Source organism: Castor canadensis, chromosome 3 (genome assembly GCF_047511655.1).
Source record: "Castor canadensis chromosome 3, mCasCan1.hap1v2, whole genome shotgun sequence".
Taxonomy (NCBI): Eukaryota; Metazoa; Chordata; class Mammalia; order Rodentia; family Castoridae; genus Castor; species Castor canadensis.
In genome coordinates, this window is record NC_133388.1 from 56,612,514 (window position 1) to 56,634,151 (window position 21,638).

Sequence of the window (21,638 nt, forward strand, 5' to 3'; positions counted from 1 at the left end):
CTTCGCATTCGTAACCTGCTAAGAATCTGGTGATAAAAACAAAAAGTTACAAAGTAACTTTTGGAAAGTCATTTCTGTTACAGCAAAAGTTCATGCACCTGCAGCAGGGTACAATGTGGTGTTTTATCTTATCTCAAAGGATGACATCAGTATCAGCTACTGTAGTGATTCACTTCTGTTCATGGCATATTATTCTCAGCAGACTATAAAAACTACCACCTTGTTTTCCCTTACTTTATAAAGATCCACATAAATTTCCGAATGTAAGTTATCTAGTATTTTCTCTTCCATCCATAATGTTTTGGATTATTCCACATTTTGCTTATTCATTCTCCTAATATGGAGCATATAGACAGCATCCAACATCTCAATAACAAATAATGATGTAATGAGTAGGAATATTCAGGAAAAAAAACATTAAAGGTATCAACCAGTGTATTGTCATAATGATTGTCATATAATTTAAAATTTTCTACACAGGAACAAAGCAAGAAGACATAAATCAACCTCATGCATAAGAGAAAATGCATGTAATCAATAGAATCCATACTGTGGTGGTAGAGTTTTAAATTTTGCACAGGAATTGAAGCAGTGTCATAAACATAATAAAAATTTAAAGTTTTCAAAAATTAAAAGAAACCATGAGTTTACTGAGTGAAAAAAATAAGAATATTTGCAAAATCAATAAAAGCTACAGAAATAGAATTTCTAGAACTAAACATAACAATAATGAAATAAAAATAAATTTCTGTATGTCCTAGCATCCAGTTGAAGATAGAAACAGAAATTCAATGATCTTGAACACAGATCAATAGAAAATTTCAAATCTGAAAAAAACAAAGATTAAAGAAAATAAATAGATTGATACATAGAATAGTATGCTCACATAAACTTCAAGATCCAGCAGAAGAGAGTGAAGATGTGGTAGAAAACATATATGAAAAAATGATGGCTAAAATTCCTCCAAGTTTTATGAGAAATGAACATATGTGCACACTCAGAGCCAAATACTTAAAAATTTATCATATATAAACAGCAAAACCCCCAAAAAACTCAAAGAAGCTGGGGAATAAATACAAAGGGATAAAAATACAAATAGCTATTAATTTTTATCAGAAATAATGAAAGCAGAAGATATTGAAAAGATAGGTTTCATTGCTAAAAGTTAAAATCTCTATATCCAGCATAAATATTATTCATAACTGCGGTTGGAATACAAATATACTCAATTATACAAAAGCTGAAAGAAACTATTACCAGTGGGTCTATTCTAAATTAATGCTTAAGGTTGTTTTTTTGGCTAAAAGGAAATGTTATTAAAAATCTCAATCTTCAAACTGGGCTGGAGGGCTCACAGCAGTAATCCCAGCTAGACTGGAGGGGAAGATGGGGGTGGATCACAGTTTAAGGACAGCTTAGGCAAAAAGTTAGCAATACCCCCATTTCAATCAATAAGCTGGGCAAAGTGGCAACCGAAGAAAACTCTGCTTCTAGCTGTGGAGGTTGCTCACTGGTGGGTGCTTGCTCAGCATGCACAAGATTCAATGTCCAGCATGAAAAAGGAAGAGGAAAAAAGAAAGGACAACTCAGCTTTTTGATCACTTAACTCATAAATTCTATAAAACATTTAACATTTAAAGTATAACAGTTGTACATTTATTTTTAACAGGTGAATCTCATGTTTCTAATTTGATTTTATGAGACAAACTTCTCATGAAATTTATTGACAAAAGAAATATAGATAAGCATCTCATGCTCATCTCAAAATTTGCTCATCCTCAAAATAATGTCAATCTAGTAACATAAAAGCAATATATCATGAATTAATGAAGTTTATTCTACAATTTAGTTTAACACCTAAAAACTAATCAATGTTATTCACCATATTAACAGAATAAAAAGAAGCAATGCTATTTCATGATTTTAAAGAATAGCAACAAATTAAGAAGAAAGAAAACTTCTCAACTAGTAAGGGGTGCCAATAAAAAGTCATAGCGCTCTCTAAAACCATGCATTTAATGGTTAAGGACTGCACAATTTTCCCTTAAGATTGAGAATAAGAAAATAACATATACTTTTTTTTCTAGTTTTAGCTGTCATTTTTTATTGTGGTGCTGGGTGGGGGGTACATTGTGGCATTTACAAGTGTTCTTATAATGTATCAAACATATCATACTTGAATTCACTGCTCCACCGCTCTCCTTTATCCTACCCTCTCCCTATTTCTGGAATAGTTTCAACAGGCATCATTTTTCCATTTATATACATGTGTACACAATATTTGCACCATATTCACCGTCCCAGACTCTTTCCCCACCTCCTCCCCACTCACACTGGTACCAACACCTCCCATGCAGTACCTGTTCCACCTTCTTGTTTTTTAATTTTGTAAAAGAAAATAAAAGACATTTTTGCTTGTATAAGACAGCTACACAGGGAGTTTCCTTGTGGCGGTTCCATGTATATATGTGTTATAGCCCAAATTGGTTCACCTCCTCTATTTTTCTTGTTTCTACCTTAGTCTCTTTCTTACAGTGGCTTCAAAAGGTTTAAGAATTCTATATTCATTCTTGTATAGAGAGTACATCAACCATATTAATCTTCTTAACTTCCTTCTTTTACCCTCCCCGTCTCGTATGTGACCCTCATTAGCATGACATACACTTTTATAACTCTTATCAACATCCTACTGGAGAAAAGCAAAATAAAACAAAACTCATAAATATAAAAAGGAAAAAGACCCGTGTCTACTTAAAGTTAATATAATGCTTCTTTAAAAAATTCTAAGAACTCTTCAAAATATTTTTAAAGCTATAAAATTTAATACACAATTTTAACCAAAATTGGAAGTTGTAATGTTAATATATAATGACAGGATATATTTTTCTTTTTCTTTCTTTCACTACAATTTCTGTTAAGTAGAATTTTCTTGCGTCATTTCTGAAAAACAGATTTTATAAATTTTGTTGTGTTACTACCTTTAATTCACATTTTATGTTTTCTTGTTCCTATCAGTTTCTTTGGCTTATTAATACATCAAATAAAGCAAGCACCTTTATGTGTTCTTACCTGTTCTTTTCATCCTTTGACTTTGCTATGCTAGTACTATATAGATGTTATAGTTTGTAGTCAAATTCTTAAACATTTTGCTATAGAATAATATAAATACAGAATAGCTTATATATCATAAGTGCTTGGTGAATTTTCACAATTCACTCATACAAGTTCTCATAAGAAACCCAGCAATACGCAGCTCCCAAAAGCTGCATGTCATGCTTCTCTCCACTAAAACTCTGCATCGTTTTCTAGCAATTATTCTTACAATTATTTTTCTAACAATTAGTCTAACAATTCTAACAATTTTATATAACAATTATTGTATTCTAGTAATGCTGAGAATTATTTTATATAAAATTCTAACAAATTATTCTACATTTTTATTCATTCTCATTTTTATATGGACACAATACAAAAATGTATATGTTCTTTTGTATCTGACTTCTTCAGATTACATTACGTTTGTAAGATTCATTCATTTACTGCATGTAGTTATGGATAACTCATCGATACATAGAATTCTACTATGCTTATGGGCTGTGGTTACATATCTATTTTGCTATAAAAGTGAATTTAGTTTAAGTTTTTCTAGCTGTAAGAGTGACATTTGTAAGGACATCATAACATAAGTTTTTGGTGAACATGCACTTATTTCTCTGGAGTACATAACTAGACATTAAGCCCAGGACCAGAGCAGATGCCATATTCAGCTTCAGTAGCTACAGATTTCTCAATATGTTAACAGCGGTGTTCTCACAGCATTGTATTAGTGTTTTGATTGTTCCAAATTCTTGCCAAGCTTTGGTGGTTTCCATCTGTTTCATTTTAGGTTTTCCTGTTGGCTGACATGTTTTAAATCTTTCTGTATATTTAAGTAACAAATTGCATGAGAGTAGTCATTCACAATTATCTCCCATATGAAGCTGCCCTCTAGGTTCATTTCTGGATCTTTTCAGGTTGCCTTAGCAAATCACAATGAACTGGGTGGCTTCAACAATAGAAATTTATTTTCTCTGAGTTCTGGAGGCTGTAAGTCCACAATCAAGTTGCCATTAGGGTTGGTTTCTGTCTAGTAGATGGGTTTCCTTCTGGTTGTGTCCTCACATGGGTTTTTCTCTTTAAACTCACTTAATCAATCACTAGAGTCTTCTCATTCTTACAGGATCACCAGCCTGTTGCATTACAGTCCTACCCTTATGATCTCATTAAAACTAAATTTAGGTAAATGTAATAACAATAAAAAAAATAAATAAATAAACTGAATTACCTGCCTGAAGACCCTGTCTCCAAATATAGTCATGGCCAGGTAGGGTTTCACCATATGAAATTTGTAAAGAGACACAATTCTTTCCACAATAATTTCCTGTCTTCTTCGTTTTGTATTTTTTGGGGGGGGTACACTGGGGTTTTGAACTCAGGTCTTGCACTTGCTAGACAGGCACTCTATCAATACTTCCAGACCTTTTTTGCTCTAGTTGTTTGTCAGATAGGGCTTCTCACATTTTGCCACTCTGGCCTGAAACTGCATTCCTCCTATATATACCTTCCATGTAACTGGAATTATAGTTGTGCCCCACTGGAGCACACTGGGCTTGTTCTTTGGAATAGGACATCACTAAATTTTTGCCTAGGACTAGCCTCAAACACAATTTTCCTATCTTGTCTAGCCAGGAGGACTGATAAAATTGGGCTAATATCTTCCAAATATTGATTTTAAATCTAAAACTAAAGAATTCTAGATAATATGAAGCTCTTCTAAATTGGCAACATTTGTTCTAGAGGGCCCACTTATCTTTAAGACTAAGTTGTTACTTGGATAGCTGCTATCAGCTTTCTCAATTTTATTAAAATTAGTATTATTCAGCATTTGCTAATTTTAGGCAGTACTGCTCTATTTTGGTATAAAAGGGTCAAAAGTATCATACACTTTCTTCATATCCACAATACAGTCTATTTTCCTCCCTTTTTTATTTTACAAAGTAATGGTTTTCATTGTGACATTTTCATACACATATACAACATACTTCAATTATATTTACCCCCATCACCTTGTCTGGTAACCCCAATATACCCCCTTAATGGTAAAATGAACATACAGCTTTAAAAAGTATACAAATAGTCAATAAATACAGTATGTTTTAAGTAGGCACCTTTTCATAGTTGAAGAGAAAAATACGCAAATCAAAGGAGAATGTAGCACAAGGTGAGAATCAGAGACAGAAGAAATATAATAATTCAAAACCTGTCTACTATCAGCTATGTCAAAAGAAGAGAATGCACGCGAATTGTGCTCTGACAGTCACAAAAAAGTGCACATGCTTTATGTTCGAAAACACAGTGCTTAAACCTGGAAAGACAGACTAGAAATCCAAACTGAACTTTAGAAGTTAAACTTTTGCAACAAGGGCTTTTCAACAGTCACTATCTAAATACCTCACTAGTGATGGGGCTTCTAGAATAATCACTCAAACAAAGATAGCAAATGGAATAATTTACGCTTTCCTGTCCAAATTCATTCTCTTAACAATTAGTTTTGAATGCATTTGTATAGGTCACTTACCCATCCTGGTGATCCTCAGATTCTGAGTCACATTCAGCCCCAAAGTGAGTGAATGGTAGTTTCAGAATGGTTAACTAGGAGCTCTGCTAGTGTTTTTCATGCTCTCTGCTACCTCCAAACCCGTTGGTCTCTAAACTCTCATTGGTTAATATTTAATATATCTAAAGAAAGTCACATAATCAATTGCAGTGAACAATTTTGGTATAATCTATCCAAAGTGTCAGCTTATTAATTTTTATTAGTGTTTACTAGTTATACAAAGGGATTTCATTATTATATTTCAGTACATGCATATTGTATAATGCAGTTTGATTAAATTCACCCCGTCTGCTACTCTTTCTTTTCCTCCCTCCTCACCTTTTTTCAAAAAACTTCAATGTACTTCATTTTCCATTTTCATATACCATATAAAGTCTTTTGATCACATTCATCCCCCCATTGCCCTCTTCTTTCACCCTCTCTCCACAAAGTCCCCCTTTTAAGTTTTAGGCAAACATCATGATTATCTTTTTCTAATTTAAAAAATTAGGCTTTACATAATTGTATGTTTCTGGCTAAGGGTAGATGAGGATTATGAACAACTTTGTGTTTTTATGGCATCCTGATTTGTTCAAATAAAAACTCCAATTATACATGATCATGCCCAGAAACATGGCAGACACAGTACTTACCAACCAACTTACCAACCAGTCTCTTAATGACTCTCTTCTTAGGTCACTCGCCTCTGATCTTTATCAACTTTTCATGGGATAGAGAGAGAGAGAGAGAGAAAAGAGGGAGAGAGAGAGAGAGAAGAAAGAAGAGAAGAAAGAAGGAAGGGAGAGAAGGAGGGAGGGAGAAAAGAAGGATGGATGTTATGTAGAATATTTGATTATAAAATAATTTATGAACAGTATTAGCTCTCATGGGCTTTGCTGAAGCATTTTTATATCATTTCATATGTGAGTTTTAATAAAGAAAATTTGAAGAAATCAAAACAATAAAAATCATTTTAATTTAAAACTATTGTTTTTTTATCTCTTTTAGCATTAATATAAGCATTCCATTTTAACCTTCAATTTCTAGATTTTAAAAGGTGTTAAATATTAGCACTGTAAGAAAGGTGATGACTCGCATAAAAGAATTCACCCATTAAAAAAGAAGCCATTAATAATATCATAGATGGATAGTTTCAGCTGTAGAAAAAGTATCATGAAGACAATTTATATTGCAATTTTTAGCTCTGGCACCTTTATAACTTATGATTGGTTTTTAGAAAGGTGGGCAGAGCCTGAAGCTTCCCTGATTTATATAACGTTCCATATAATTTTTCCATCATCTTAGTACCTCTTTTCAGACTAATGATTAGTCTGAAAATATTTTTAATGGAAAAAGCTCATTTTAAAAAAAATAACAGTAGGCTAGCTTGAAGATCTTTATACTTCATTTAAATATAGATGAATTAAAAAGTAAAAAAAAAAAAAACCCAAAACACTAATCTGTGCCCATACTTTGAAGTTATTTTTCTGTAAAGCAGAGCTCTGTGTCTTTGGAAACTGACTTAAGTAGATCATTGTCAATTCTCTCTGTTCACTGCTATCTCTGCTTTGTTTAATGGCAGTTTGAAAAGAATGGGGATATGATAGTAGCCTCAGTTTGGTAGGGTTAATGGTAGCTCCAATTTTCTATTGTTCTTGGAACTATTTTTCTTGTTAATGCTTAGTTGCCTATATTTTTACAATACTAGTTCATCAAAAGACATTGAAAAGGGAGACCTCTAAATGATCATTTGGTCATTATTTTCCTATTATTTTATTTATGCCTATCTTGTTGCATGAAGGCTCATCCCATCACACTAATGTATATAGGTTTTGTAAGACTTACATTTAACAAAAACTAAAGTAAAGGGGTAAGGAAATTTAGGAAAAACAGAACAAAACAATCCAGAAGAAAGGATAGATAGGATGAAGATAGGAATAGGTTAGTACCTAAAATGTTTACCAGAAAAAAATTCATTTTTTATGCTCTCTGGAAGTTGTAAGCCTTATGATATGCAAATACTTCTAATAAAAGTTCAATAATTCAGAAAGAGAACATGGGTGCCTGATATTCATCGTCAAGATAAAACTTTCCCTATGAGATCTCAGAAAGATACCATCATATAAAAATTAGCTACATTGTTATAGTAAATTCAGCAATATGTTTCATAGTTTTATTTTTCCATAGGGTACAATACAGGCTAATCACGAAATAAAAATATAGATGACAGAATGAATTAATATAGACTTTATCATTGTCATGTTTTTATCACTCATTCACCAATGTGTTTTTGCATTAAGCACTGGGATTTCGGCAATGAACAGCAGTTAGGATCGACGCTGTTATGGGGTTCATAGCTTAGGCAGAAAGGTACATATTAAAAAACAAATCATATGAATAATTAATTTCTAAAAGGCATTAACAAAGAAAAATTTATAATATACATATGTAATATATATGTGTGTATTTGATACAACAGGCTTTTAATCTATCCTGGAGTAGACAGGTATGAATATTATATAGCAATCTTGCAAAATATCTACTCCTCAATTTTAAGTTATATTTAAAAATAGTTAATCTCTAATCATTGGGGTGATAAGTGAGTAAGAATCGGATTAAATGACTCATTACATTGCATAAGTTGATAAAAGATTTTGGAATTGTTTTCTTGTCTGTTGATTGACACCATGACCTTATTGTTTTCATTTGTTATGCTATTTAACTGTTTTCCCCCTGATTTTAGAAAAGATACCATGTCTTTCAATTTTTCCTAATAGAAGAGTTCAGTGCTATGAAGTTTCTCATGGTTTAGCAGCACAATACAAATTTTGATATGGTGCTTCTTCTTACACTCAATTTAGTTTCTAATTTTCCTTTGATTTCTATGTTAACTCCTTCATTATTAAGAAGCATGCTATTTAGGCTCCAAATATTTGAGATTTTTTTCAAAGAACTTTCTGCTATTGCCTTCTACATTCATTCTATTTAAGTCAGAAAACATTAATTATATGACTTGAATCCTTTATAATTTATTGATTCACTATAATAATGATTATATTAGTAATCATTATTAATAATAAATATTATTATTTGTGGTGATATTCAGGTTAGAACTCAGGGCCTTCCACTTTCTGTGCAGGTGCTGTACCACTTAAGTCATGTGCCCAACCTTTTCACATAGAGTCTTCTGGTTTTTCCCAGTCAGTCATGGATGGTGATCCTCCTACCTCTGCCTTCACAATGACTGGGATTATAAATGTGCTTACCATGCTCAGTCCTTTATTGAGGCATTATTTCTGAAACAGATTAGAGTATATCTTAGTAAATGTTTCATTTTTGCACTTAAAAATATGTGTATTCTGCTGTTGTTGGGTGGACTGTTTATATGTGTCAATTAGATAAACTTAGTTGATAGCATTATTCAACTTTTCCATCCTTTTATTTCAATCAAATTGTTTTAATAATTATTTAGAGAATGAGTTTGGATTGTGGGCTTATCTATTTTTCTTTGTGATGCTATTACTTTTTTCTTTACACTAAGCTTTGCTCTTAGGTGCATAGATACTTAAGATTGTCTGTTCTCCCAAAATGGAAATGTTGATTCTTCCTTATAAGGGTATATATTGAAAGCTGTTGAAAAATGTGGGGGGAGGATGGGAGGTAAAGTGGTAACAGAAAGCAATGGAAGGGGTTGAATGGACCAAAGTAAAGCATACCCACAGTGAGGACACATTGAGAGTCCCTTTGAACATCAAGTTAAATATTAATAATGAAAAACAGGACTGTAAAATATTTACAGTGTGTGTGGGGAGGTACTAGTGGGAGGGGGATGGTGAAGAAAGGAGATTAAGGTGAAAGTGAACTAGGTTTCAAAACAGGGCACCAGGCTTAGATAGATTTATGTTAGCCAAACCTTCAAACAGGAACTTTCCCTCTTATTATAGTAGATGTTTCAGAGACTATCAGAAAGTTTCCCAACTCAATCAATGAAGCTACTCTAAGTTGCCACCTAAAAATTGGTAGAGCAGCGCATTATCAAAATGAAAATTATGAGGTATCATTTACTTTTGGAAGTTATTTAAATTGTTCTAAATAGTGAACCTGGTTAACCTTGGCTTGGGCTTACACTCTAATTTGGCCACAACCCAAGCATTCCCTTCCAGGTGCTTCAAACAGATTAGCGTTATGTTGAGAAGTTCATTAGTTCAGCTGGCAAGCAGGTGGACTACAATGGAAGTGTGAACTTTAGGGTGTAATTGTTATGGCAAGTCTAAGTTTTACAATTTTAGGTTCACTTTCATTGCTGTGTGAATTCAAATACATGATAAATATGATACATTGTAGCTTCATCTAATTATATAAATTTACCCATTTTATATAGTTTTTTTACATGAAATATTTTATTCTTAAGTCGATATGCCACAACCTAATCCAAGTAAACTGTCAAGTCCTAGTTGAATTGGTTGTGAAGTCCTTAGGAGTAATCACTGAAATCATTATTATGAGAAAAAAATACAAACTAATTGAATGCTACTAATAAGGTGTTGCCAGTTATGCTTGTAATGAGAAAGAGAATGTCAGTTATTTGCTGACTTGTACATACAACATTAGATATTTTCTTAACAGTGTTTTAGAAATTTCTGGTATTGTTTCATTTTCATCACAGCTTGAATATGTGATAGATGTATTGTACATTTACCAATGTTTGAACAGTGTGCATCTAATTTTATTATATCATCCAGTGCTGTTTTAGTATTACACTTTGTGATTTCTTCCTTATTGTCATCATGAAAAGTCAATGCATAAAAAATTTTTCCTGAAGCATTCTCATTTAACAGCTTTGTCATTTTATATTTGTTGTTTTCCTCAGTTTGAATTATTTGAATTGGATGCTATTCTCAGCAAAGCACAACTTTATGCATTTAAATACTTCTAGAGAATTTTTAAATTAATCACTAACCATTTAGTGAGCTTTGTGTCCACCCGTCAAGTTCTGCATAAAGCCAATCTCACTTCTTTTATAAAAATGCCAAATAATGTATGGTAATCAAAGATTAGCATAGATATTTGTCCTTTGGTACTAATGGCTCAGTGAAAACAAACACCCTTATTTACAGTTGGAAGATTATAGAAAAACATGAGATTTTTGATAGCTTAAAATGTATTGACAGTCTATATTTTGCCACTAGATATAAAATATATACAAGTATTGACTTTGCTCCAATTATTATATATAACCTTTTTTCTTGTTTGCTTTTGGAAACATAGTTTACCACTCCGGTGATACAAGAAGACTGAAGTTACTCCCAACATGAAACTCCCTGACTTTTCCCTTTTTCTAAAAATTCACAGGCAGTGGAATTGTGGTATGGTGTGTTGATATGCATTTTTGATGTTTTAGAGAGCATCTGTTATAACCTCTGTTTAATTAGTCTTGCACAGTGCCAGCCAGCATGTAATCCACGCAATAAACATTTAGCAAATATTTATTCTAGGAGGAAATAGAATTTGAAATCTAGTAACATAATTGAAACATCAAAGGCCCATTGTGTGTTTGTTTCTCCCATTCATATGTTTTGCTTGCCTGGCTTTCTTCTTTTCATATACAAAACAAAGATAACTGATTCTTTACTCTTATCATAACTTGAAATTTCACATGTTTAAAGAAATCTTTGTTGGATTCTACCTCTAATTGAAATGAAGGAAGGTGATATTTTAATGAAACTTGCTGTGGTTATTATTTAAGAATATAGTCACTAAATGATTCACTGATAGAGTGTATCTCACATCACTCTTCCATTCAGCCTGCCAGAAACTGTGGTTATTATTTAAGAATATAGTCAATAAATGATTCACCAAAAGAGTGTATTTCACATTACTCTTCTAGTCAGCCTCCCAATCTGATATGGTCTGTCTCCTTGGATTGTTTTTACTTCATTCTTTAGATTTCCTCCTAGCCAGTAATATTTATCCAAATTTTTTATAATCACTTAACCTTATTGTGTGTCACAAAACTCTCAGTTCTTTATACAAACTATCATTCTGGGTAAGCAGTGATTTACTTGCCAGCTCCCACTCCATGGAAATATGTTCTGTATATATAAGTGTAATCATTCTCCCAGAAGACTAGTTATTTGGAAAATATTTTAAAAATAAGGTGGTATTTTTTTGTTTGATGATTGACTTTCCAGACATTTCTCATAGTAATTAATTTATAAGTCCAAAATATGAGAATATGTACAGAAAGTCTCAAGTAGTATTTTCTATCCTTATTTTATAAGTAATTTTTTGAGTCTGTAGCTTGATCCAGTTAATTTGGAGATTCAAGTTATCAAAAACTTAAGAATACAAGCTATACTTATATTTATTAAATAAGCAGTTTATTAACATTTGCTTTGATAATTCAGGTAAAGATTCATTTTATAGACTCAGTATCACAATTATTTTTCTGCTGAAGAAAGTGCTTTATGGGCATCTGTGTCCTATTCAACTTGTGCTGGTTTTTATGTTGTCAAACTTTTATTATGTGGCTTTTCATAACTTTTTAAGACATCATTCAAATTTGGGAAGATGTTTTCATATGTGCACAGAGAAAGACTTTTCTTTTTTGCTTCATGTTCCAATATGCTTCTATATGGCTCTGCCTGGCAACAGACAGGTTGAAGTGAGTAGCAGCAAAGCCCTTGGATGGAGATGCACTTTCTGGGAGGAAGTCTCTGTTCAACCCGTTTCCCTCACCTGGCCTCATTTGCTTTTTTTTCTTTTATTTATATTCTTGTCTATTTTAAAGTAGTTCACAAATACATATAAATCATATATATTAGTAGGGTGCCATACAATGTTTCTATACATATACACTTTATGCAATGTTTAAATCAGGTTGAACATATCCATCTCCTCAAATGTTCATCATTTCTTTTTGGGGGGGCAGCACTGAAGTCTGAACTCAGGGCTTCAGACTGGCAAAGCAGGCACTCTACACTTGAGCCACACTTCCAGTCCATTTTCCTCCTATTACATTGCAGATGAGATCTTGTGAACTTTTACCCCGGGCTATAGATAGTTGAACCATGATCTTCCACCATCTCAGTCTCCCAGGTAGCTTGGAATACAGGTGTAAGTCACCAGTGACCAGTGACCTGCCATTTATCATTCCTTTTGGGTGAAAACTTTCAAATTCCTTTCCTCTAGCTTTCTGAAATGTACAGCCTAGTTTTTATATTTATATTCACTCTACTTGGCAATAGCTCACCAGAACTACTTGCTCCTACCTCACTGTAACATGGAGCCCATCAATCAATCTTTACCTATCACCCCCATCTCTTACTTTCCCTGACATAGGCTAACTACCATTCGACTCCCAGCTTCCGTGAGATCAATGCTTTTACATTTCACATGAGTGAGACATGCAGTATTTGTCTTTCTGTGCCTGGCTGATCTCACTTAACCTAATGATTTTCAGTTCTATTCATGTGGTCACAAATAACAAGATTCATTTCTTTTTTATGACTGAATAATATTCTGTTGTGAATATGTGCCACACTTTCTTCATCCAATCGTAAGTTGATAGGCACTTCAGTTGCTTCCTTTTCTCAGTTCTTGGGAATAATACTTCAATGAATACAGAGTACAGCTGTCTCTGACATACCAATTTCATTTCCCCTGGATATCTATCTAGTAGTGGAGTTGCTGGATCATTTCTGCTTTAATCTTTTGAGGAACTTCCATACTGAATTTCATAATGGTGTGCTAATTTACTTTCCCAGCAACATTGTACAAATGTGTTCTTTTTTCTCAATAAGCTTGCTAATCCTTGTTATCTTTATTTTAGTAAAATACTATGTTTACTCATATTTTTCTATATAGAACAAATGTAAATTTAAAATACAAAGACTTAGGATATTTTAAAATTTGTTTCTCAGAAAGAAGTGATTTGGATTTTAAAACTTCTATCCTAATGAGAAAAAAATGTTCCTGCTAAAATCTAATATCATACTGGATAAATTTTTCATTTATCCCCAATCTAGGCTTAATTGTTACTCATTTTGGAGGGCAACAATGATGGTGGGATCTTTTCAAATGATCTTTTTAACCATATGAATTGTCTTTTTTATGTTAAAACATCCTCTCTCTCTCTCTCTCTGTCCCTCTCTCTCCCTCATCTGAAGAGAACAAGTTCAAATCAGATTTCATTCAATTTTGGATCAATGTATTTTGACAGGAAAATTACTTCAGATGTTGTAACTCTATCAACTATGAACTGACTGTAATTCCAACTTGCTCAACTCATTTAGTAGAATAATTACTTTTGACACAGATTCACACATGGCTACATGGATTTCTTCATACAGTTTTTAAACAGAAATTGATTTGTCATATCTGTAGTATAACACCATGTGAAAGAGCGTAAACTAAGTGTGACTCCAGCAAGTTTGGAAGTTTGACAATTTCGAAGGAAAACTAACAACATGCTTTTATGGCAGAACTTCACATTGTTTGATGGCAAACATCACTCCCGTGGTGTTCAAAAGCATAAAATTGGCAAGGAAAATAAGCTTCTTTGGACTGGTTTTGCTTTCATTATTTTAAGTAAACACACTATATAATTCACTATACCATGCCTGTACAAACTAATATGTACAATATAAAATATATTTCAGCTGAACTGTAAAATGTTCATTTCTAAAGAACTAGCTAAAACCTTGAACCAGTGTGGTTAAATGTTTTGTACGGTATGATCAAGGTTTTTAGTGTGAGGCCAGCTTTGGAACTTTTACTGTGCTCCATATTGGATAATTTCCCCTTTCATTTTGTGTTGGGATATGTCCTTGTTTCAGGACCTTTATGCTGAATTCAGTTTTATAAAATAAGCATCTATTAAAGTATATCGAGTCATATTATTTCACATATACTGCATTCTAATATTTCTGAGGCCTGGCCCCCTCCTCTGCTTCAGGCACAATGTTAACTCTGATATGCTTTCACAGTACACACCGTGGCCACTTAATTATCTGAAAATGGATACACACACACACACACAAAATCACATACCTCTGTGTTTTGTCTTTTGTTTCATAAAAATGGGACTGAATTATATATACTTTTGTGCCTCTTGCTTTATCATTTTTGATATGTTATGAATATATCTTCAATTATTAATATATTTCTTGCAAAAGACCTTTAAATATGCATTGCCTATGATTTCTACTTGTCTGGTTAAACTTTGATGTATATACCTGGTTCTTGGAATAGCAAGTAATTTGGGGCTGTCTTGTGAACTTTTTGTGTACAATGCTATTAGACTATTGTTACATTATAAATCTTCTATTTCAGAGCTAACTTGCTCAGGTACAGGAAGCATTTCTGCTTGTAAATTATAATAGAAGGTTACAGGAAACAACAGGAATGAAGAAAAAGGAATGAAATGGATAAAAGTATATAAGTATGTACAATTGAATATTGAGATTTTAAGATTGCGTTTGATAGTCAAAAGCAAAAATCTTAACATGATTTAATGTGTTCAATGTTTATAGAGGTAATATTTCAGACAGCTATTATTATAAAAGGCAGAAGGTAAAAATGTAAATGGAAGTAAGGTATCTTATTCTACTTGAAGTTGGGGACTTATCTTATAATCCTAGTGATCATATAATAGTATATGTGGATTTAAAACTCACATTCACACAAAAGTTGTATGACAACTATAGAAAATTAGGAAAAACCTACAATTTCCTTCAACAGGTATTATGTAGAATACTATCCTACACTCTTCAGTGGTAAAAAACAATGAGATACTGATGTAGGTAACAGTATGGACAGGTTTTAAACACATTTTGCTAAATGATAAAAAGACAGTCTGAAAGCTACATCATGTTGACTGATTTCATAGATATGCCACATTCTAAAGAAGGTCAAACTATTGGGAAGGAAAAGAGTTTAATTTTTTAAAATCACTGTTTTGGAGAAGGCAAAGTATATAGGAAAACATTTATAGTTATGTAACTCTTCTGTATGGCCCTGAGTTGGTGAATATATTACTACCAACTTGATCTTGAATGTCTTCCAAAGGCCTGTGTGCTGAAGCTTAGTTCCCAGCCATAGAGGTATTGGGTGTGATGCAACCTTCAGGAGGTGAGGACCAGTGAAAGGAAGTTAGATCATTGGGGGCATGCCCTTGATAGGAATACTGGGACTCTAGTTCCATCCTGTCTCTTTCTTTGCATCCCAGTAACTTGAAGTGAACAGGCCTCCTCTTGTACATACTCCCTCCATGATGTATTTTGCTGCTACAGGTCCAAACCAACAGTGTTAAGCAACCATGGACCGAAACATGAGAAAATTAGACTTTTTCTTCTTTAAGTAGGTTATCTCAGATATTTTGTCACAATAATAGAAAGTTGACTGACACAATGACATTAGGCTTTTGTCAATATCTATAGAATTTTACATCCAGAGAGTGAAATTTAATGTAAGAAAATTGAAAATTAACTGAATGTTGGGATATCCCAGGAAGGAATACAGATTATAAATGTTGTATATATTAGAAAGAATCTAGAAACAGTGACTGCTTTGTAGAAACAAGTGCATCTACCACTTGGGTTTCAGTTTAAAATCCCCAGTCCTCAATAAAAGGATCTTGGATTTATTTATTTAACATTAAGAAAAAAATATATGTATATATAAGCATGGTAAAAACTCACCGAACAAACACTATACTCAGTGATAAAATATTGTAAATATTCTCCTTTTATTAGGAGTGAGATAAACTTGACCTTCACTATCACTTCTATTGCACTTTGTTAGAAGATTTATCCAGCTATATAGACAAAGAAACTAATTTTAAAATTCACTATTTTATCTGATTTTTACAAGTAGAATAGACAAAAGAGTAAAGTCTTATTAAGTCTATTTTTTGTTGTAATTTTTGTTTGTTTGGATATAAGTTATTTTACAAAAAATATTGTGAACTATTTGAAACAAGTAGTGTTTCAAATTTTCAACAAAAAGATCACCAAATATCTAAAAATATATACATTTAAGTTCTTTTATAATAGTCCATAAAACTTTATTTAGATAAACTAAAAATTTTTGAAAGAATTGATATAAAATATCTATAACTTTTCCCCACATTTGAGCTACATAATCCAGGTTATTTCAAGCAAATATGAGTGAGATATTTTATTCAATTTAAAAAGCCAGTATAGGGCTGGTGGCTTGGCTCAAGTGATAGAGTGTCTTCCTAGCAAGCGTGAGGCCCTGAGTTAAAACAAAAGTACTGCCAAAAAAAGTCAATATAATAATGTCTATAGTAAGGCAAAAGAAAAAGAAATTGCTAAAACAATTTGGAAAATTACTTACAAATTTTGAATATTTATAGATTATCAATGTTATTAAAATTATGGAAATTATGACCATTTAGTATTGACAGAAAGGTGGGGTACTGTATCAATGAAATAGAATTTAGAGTCCACAGCAGATCCAAAGATACATAATACACATACACATACATATATATGTGCAGGTGTATAAAACAAAAGTCATTTTGCTAACTGGGAATGGAATGTTCTGGATAAAACAATTAAATGTGAAAAAATTAACTTTGACCTTACCATGTGACATGAAAAAATTCATAACAGATAAGTAATGCACATAACTCATAAATACAAATTTAAGGCAATAAATAGAACATAGGTGTAGAATAATAGCTTCATGATCTTTGGGTCAGTAAAATTTTATTTTGCATGGTATAAAACAACATTTATCATAGGGGAAACAATTTATAAACAGTAACATTAGTAAAAAGACTAGAATAAAAAAAACAAGCTACAGATTGAGAGAAGAAAATTGCAACTTATAGTTCAAAACACAAGCAAGACCTGTTAGCCAAAATGTATAAATAGCTCCTGACAGTTTACAAGAAAAGTATTTTCAAAAACCAGGTAAACAACTTAACCTTTAACTTAAAAGAAGGATATTTAAGACCAATAAGCATCTGAAAAGTGTTTAACATCCTTGCCATAAAAGCAATTGCAAAATAAATCCAACTGAATTATTGCTAGATATACATCAGGAAGAAAGACTGACAATTTTAAGTGTTGGAGAATGTGTGGAACAAAGAGAAATATTTGATATTAGGGCATTAGAAGGGCAATTGCTATTTTGGGTTAGTCATTGAACTAATCTGTGGGGAGTGGATTATGAGAAGCCTAGGCAAAATGCAGCATAACTGCTTTTCCTAAATTGTTTACCTTCAGAGAAGCAAGAACACAGGTTTCTTGTTACAATGCCATGCCCAACCTGAGAACTGTTGCTCCACCTCCTTGTTTATCACTGGATGTAAAAGACTTGCTGAAGGAGGAGGAGAGGTTTTTTGTGATGGAAGGTTTTTTGATGGGGGGATGGATTGATTGATGGGCTGCTTGTGAGGCTGAGTTATTCTAGATATTAAAGGGAATATGGGTCAGTGCAAGTCTGCACCGAGAACTTTATACATAAGCTTTAGAAAAGCTAAGCTAAAGAAAAGCTAAAGAGAACATGGGACAGTGCAAGTCTAAGGAAAGAGACTTTAAGAGTTATGCTAATACAGTCTTTAGACGCAGCTGCTGTTGTTTGTCTGCAAATCTGAGCACCGAGATTTTAAAGGGAACATTGGACAGTGAAAGTCTGAGGGCAAAGACTAAAGAAAAGCTAAGAGAAAACATGGGACAGAGCAAGTCTAAGTAAAGAGACTTTAAAGAACAGAAAAGAAGCAAGGTTTTAAAGAATTGTAAAGGAGTAAGGCCATAAAGAATAAGAGAAAAGAAGCAGAGTAAAAGAAGAGTTATTAGAGGAAAAGAAGCCACAAGGCTGCATTATGTCTCTATCTGAGCACCCAGCACACCTGGCCCCAGCTTTGTGCATGTTTGGTCTTATGTCTTTGGTACTTTCTTCATCTCCAGTCTCTTCCAGTTAGGTTTCTAGGAAGAGAAATGTGCAGGACACAAGAGAGGTGGTGCCCGAACAGGGATCTAACTACAGGGGGACCCAAAGCCTGAGATGATGAGAGGAGATACTCTCCAGGAAGCGCACATACATAGAGAAATGAAAAATAAGCAAGGAATAGAAAAATAAGCAAAGTGAGAGGGAGAGTGAATTGAATACAGATAGGTGCAAGAACATGGGAAACTCTATAGGCTTTAAAAAAGCTATGTTAAAGAAGTTAGGTAAAAGGAAAAAAATAGAAGAAGCAATATTAAGGTAGGAGAAATACAGTACAAGAAGAAGAAATATAAGGTAGATTATAGTAGAAGAATTGTGGTAGAATGTAGAAGAATTATACGGTAGAATATGGTAGAAGAAATAGAGAAGAATGGTAGAACGGTAGAAGAAATATAGGATAATAGAGAGATGTTTTAATAATGAAGAAAGGAAATAGAAGTAAGAAATAAAATATTTTCCTCCTTGGTAGCCAAGCTGGAATGAAGGACTCACCCCTTACAACCAGTCATAAAGGAAGGTGACAGACAGTAACAAGATGCTGTGGCTGGTGGAGCCACTGAACCATCAGCCCCACCTTAAAGGTAAAGTTCAGTACCGAGATGCTTCTGATTCAGTATCACATGAGGGTCAGGAGGATGCTCTGGGCCATCAAGTATTGGGAACCATGAATGCAGGGTTACCTACAGGGGCCAAGGGATGTCCTACTCTTGTGAACAGTCCCCTACAGGCTGCCTTGCAGTCTGCTTGTAGTAAGAGGTTTTACCTTGTGCTTGAGAGAGTGGATTTGAACAGCTCTGGCATAACACAGAGGTTTCAAAACAACTCCTTGGATTGGGGAAGGGGCTTTACATCGGGAACAATGAAGAAATAAAAAAGGGGGACTAATCACTCTACATTTTTTTCCAAATTCTAATATCTTATGAAGGATGGATGTGAGTATCATTTTCTTACCTAATGCAGCTTCAACAAGATGCACACCACCATGGTGTACTTTGGCACTACCTGCTCTTGTTACTTTGTGACCCTGACTATATTACGTCTTTTATATTGGCTCTAGACATCTCTTATGATTCTACTATAATTTAGGTATATAATTTGCCCCCACTAAAGTTCACCTTTTGAAGCCTTGGTCCCCAATGTGGTGGTTTTGAGACATTCCCCAAAGTCCTACCTTTAACAGGTGAGACCTACTGGGAGTTGATTGATCCCTCTGAAGGGATTAATGAGTCTGGTAAGTGGTAAAGATCTCATGGAACTGGATTAATTACCATGGGAACAGGTCATTACAAAGCAAATTTGGCTTCCTCAACTTGCTCTTTTGCTTTCTCTCTGGCCATGTGACCCTTCTTTCACCTTTTCTTTCAAACATGCTCCTGCAATGTGCTATGTGGCTCTTACCAGAAGCCAGTGCTGGTTCTGTGTTCTTAGACCTTTAGATGTAAGAACTAAACAAACCTCTTTTCTTATGAATTATATAGTCTCAGGATTTTAAAAAAAATTTGTGATACTGGGGTTTGAACTCAGGACCTACACCTTGAGCCACTTCACCAGCTCTTTTTTGTGATTGGTTTTTTTTTTTTTTGAGACAGGGTCTGGCAAACTACCTGCCTTGGAACCATGATCCTCCTGATCTCTGCCTTCTGAGTAGCTAGGATTACAGGTGTGAGCCACTAGCATTCTGCTAGTCTCAGGTATTTTGTTATAACAACACAAAACATCTTCCTTCACATCCTGGCTGAGCACACCGTGTCCTTTCATATAGTTTAGCTGTCAGTACAAATTTTCCCTTTATCTTGTCTTCTATTTTAGCTATTGATGTCCTTTAAGACTCTGCTCTAATTTTTCTTTCAAAATTTAGTCTTTCCCAACTCTCAGATGTTGTTTCTGTTTGCAATGGAATTTGCAGTCTCATTACCTTGCATTGGTGAAGAACTCTTTCAGCTCTGCATTTGTTTTGTTGGAAGCACATATATTTTTATAACTAGTGGATTGCCTGACACAACTGTTTTTATATGCTTGTTTTAAAGTATTATATTAATTCTTCTGATAGTCAAAGTTATACGTGTGTGCATTCAGCCCCTATATTTATTCTCTCTGTTTATTATCATTGTTATTCATCTTACTACTTGGAATTTCACAACTTACTGTTATCTATCTTTCAATATGCATTAAAATTATATAGGTTAAATATTTTTAAATGAAGCATGCAATTAAAAAATCATTTTAGTATTCCCTTTCATCATCAGGTTTGGATAATTACTTAAAAGGCAGAATCGTTTGTGTGCCTCCAGCAGCTTATATGGACTATCCTTCAGTTTCTTCTGTTTTCCCAATTAATTATTTGTAGAAGTCTATAAGAGTCCCTAGATTGTATCGCCCATGAGCCTTTAATGCCCCTCAGAATAATTTCTGCTATAATACTCTAATTTAGAAATATTAGAAACAAGTTACTATATGGTACTAAAACATTGAGAGGAAAACATGATCCAGAATGATGATATTTTTCAGGATAAGATTGTTCTCAAAAGCTTCCTGTTTTTTTTTTTGATAACATATTTCACTGTGGGGTGCAATATTTACTAAAAATGTAAGTTTAAGCTATCATATTATCCAGTGGTAAAGTGGTAAAGTAGCTGAAACAAACAAAAAAAGAAATAATTGGTCCACAGCATTAGTGATGTTCATAGAATAAATAATAAACCATTACCTGTTTCCAACAAATGACATCACTGACTTAGGAAGAAATGAGAAAATCATTGTCTATGAATAGCACACCACTGCATTATTCATTATAATTTTTAACTTCAAAGAAGTAATAAAACTTTCCACTTTACCTTCCAACCTCAGGTGATTGTGATTGGTAGGGTGAAAGGATCTCAACTCTTGTACTCAGACATTTGGAGAAAATTTGTTATTTAATTAAATGGAAGCCGGTGCTGACAAGCAGTGGGTTTTCCTCTTAGAAGTTCTAACCAATTAAATGTTAACTTTAACTACAATTAGCTGTGAAAAAAAAATTTTTAAT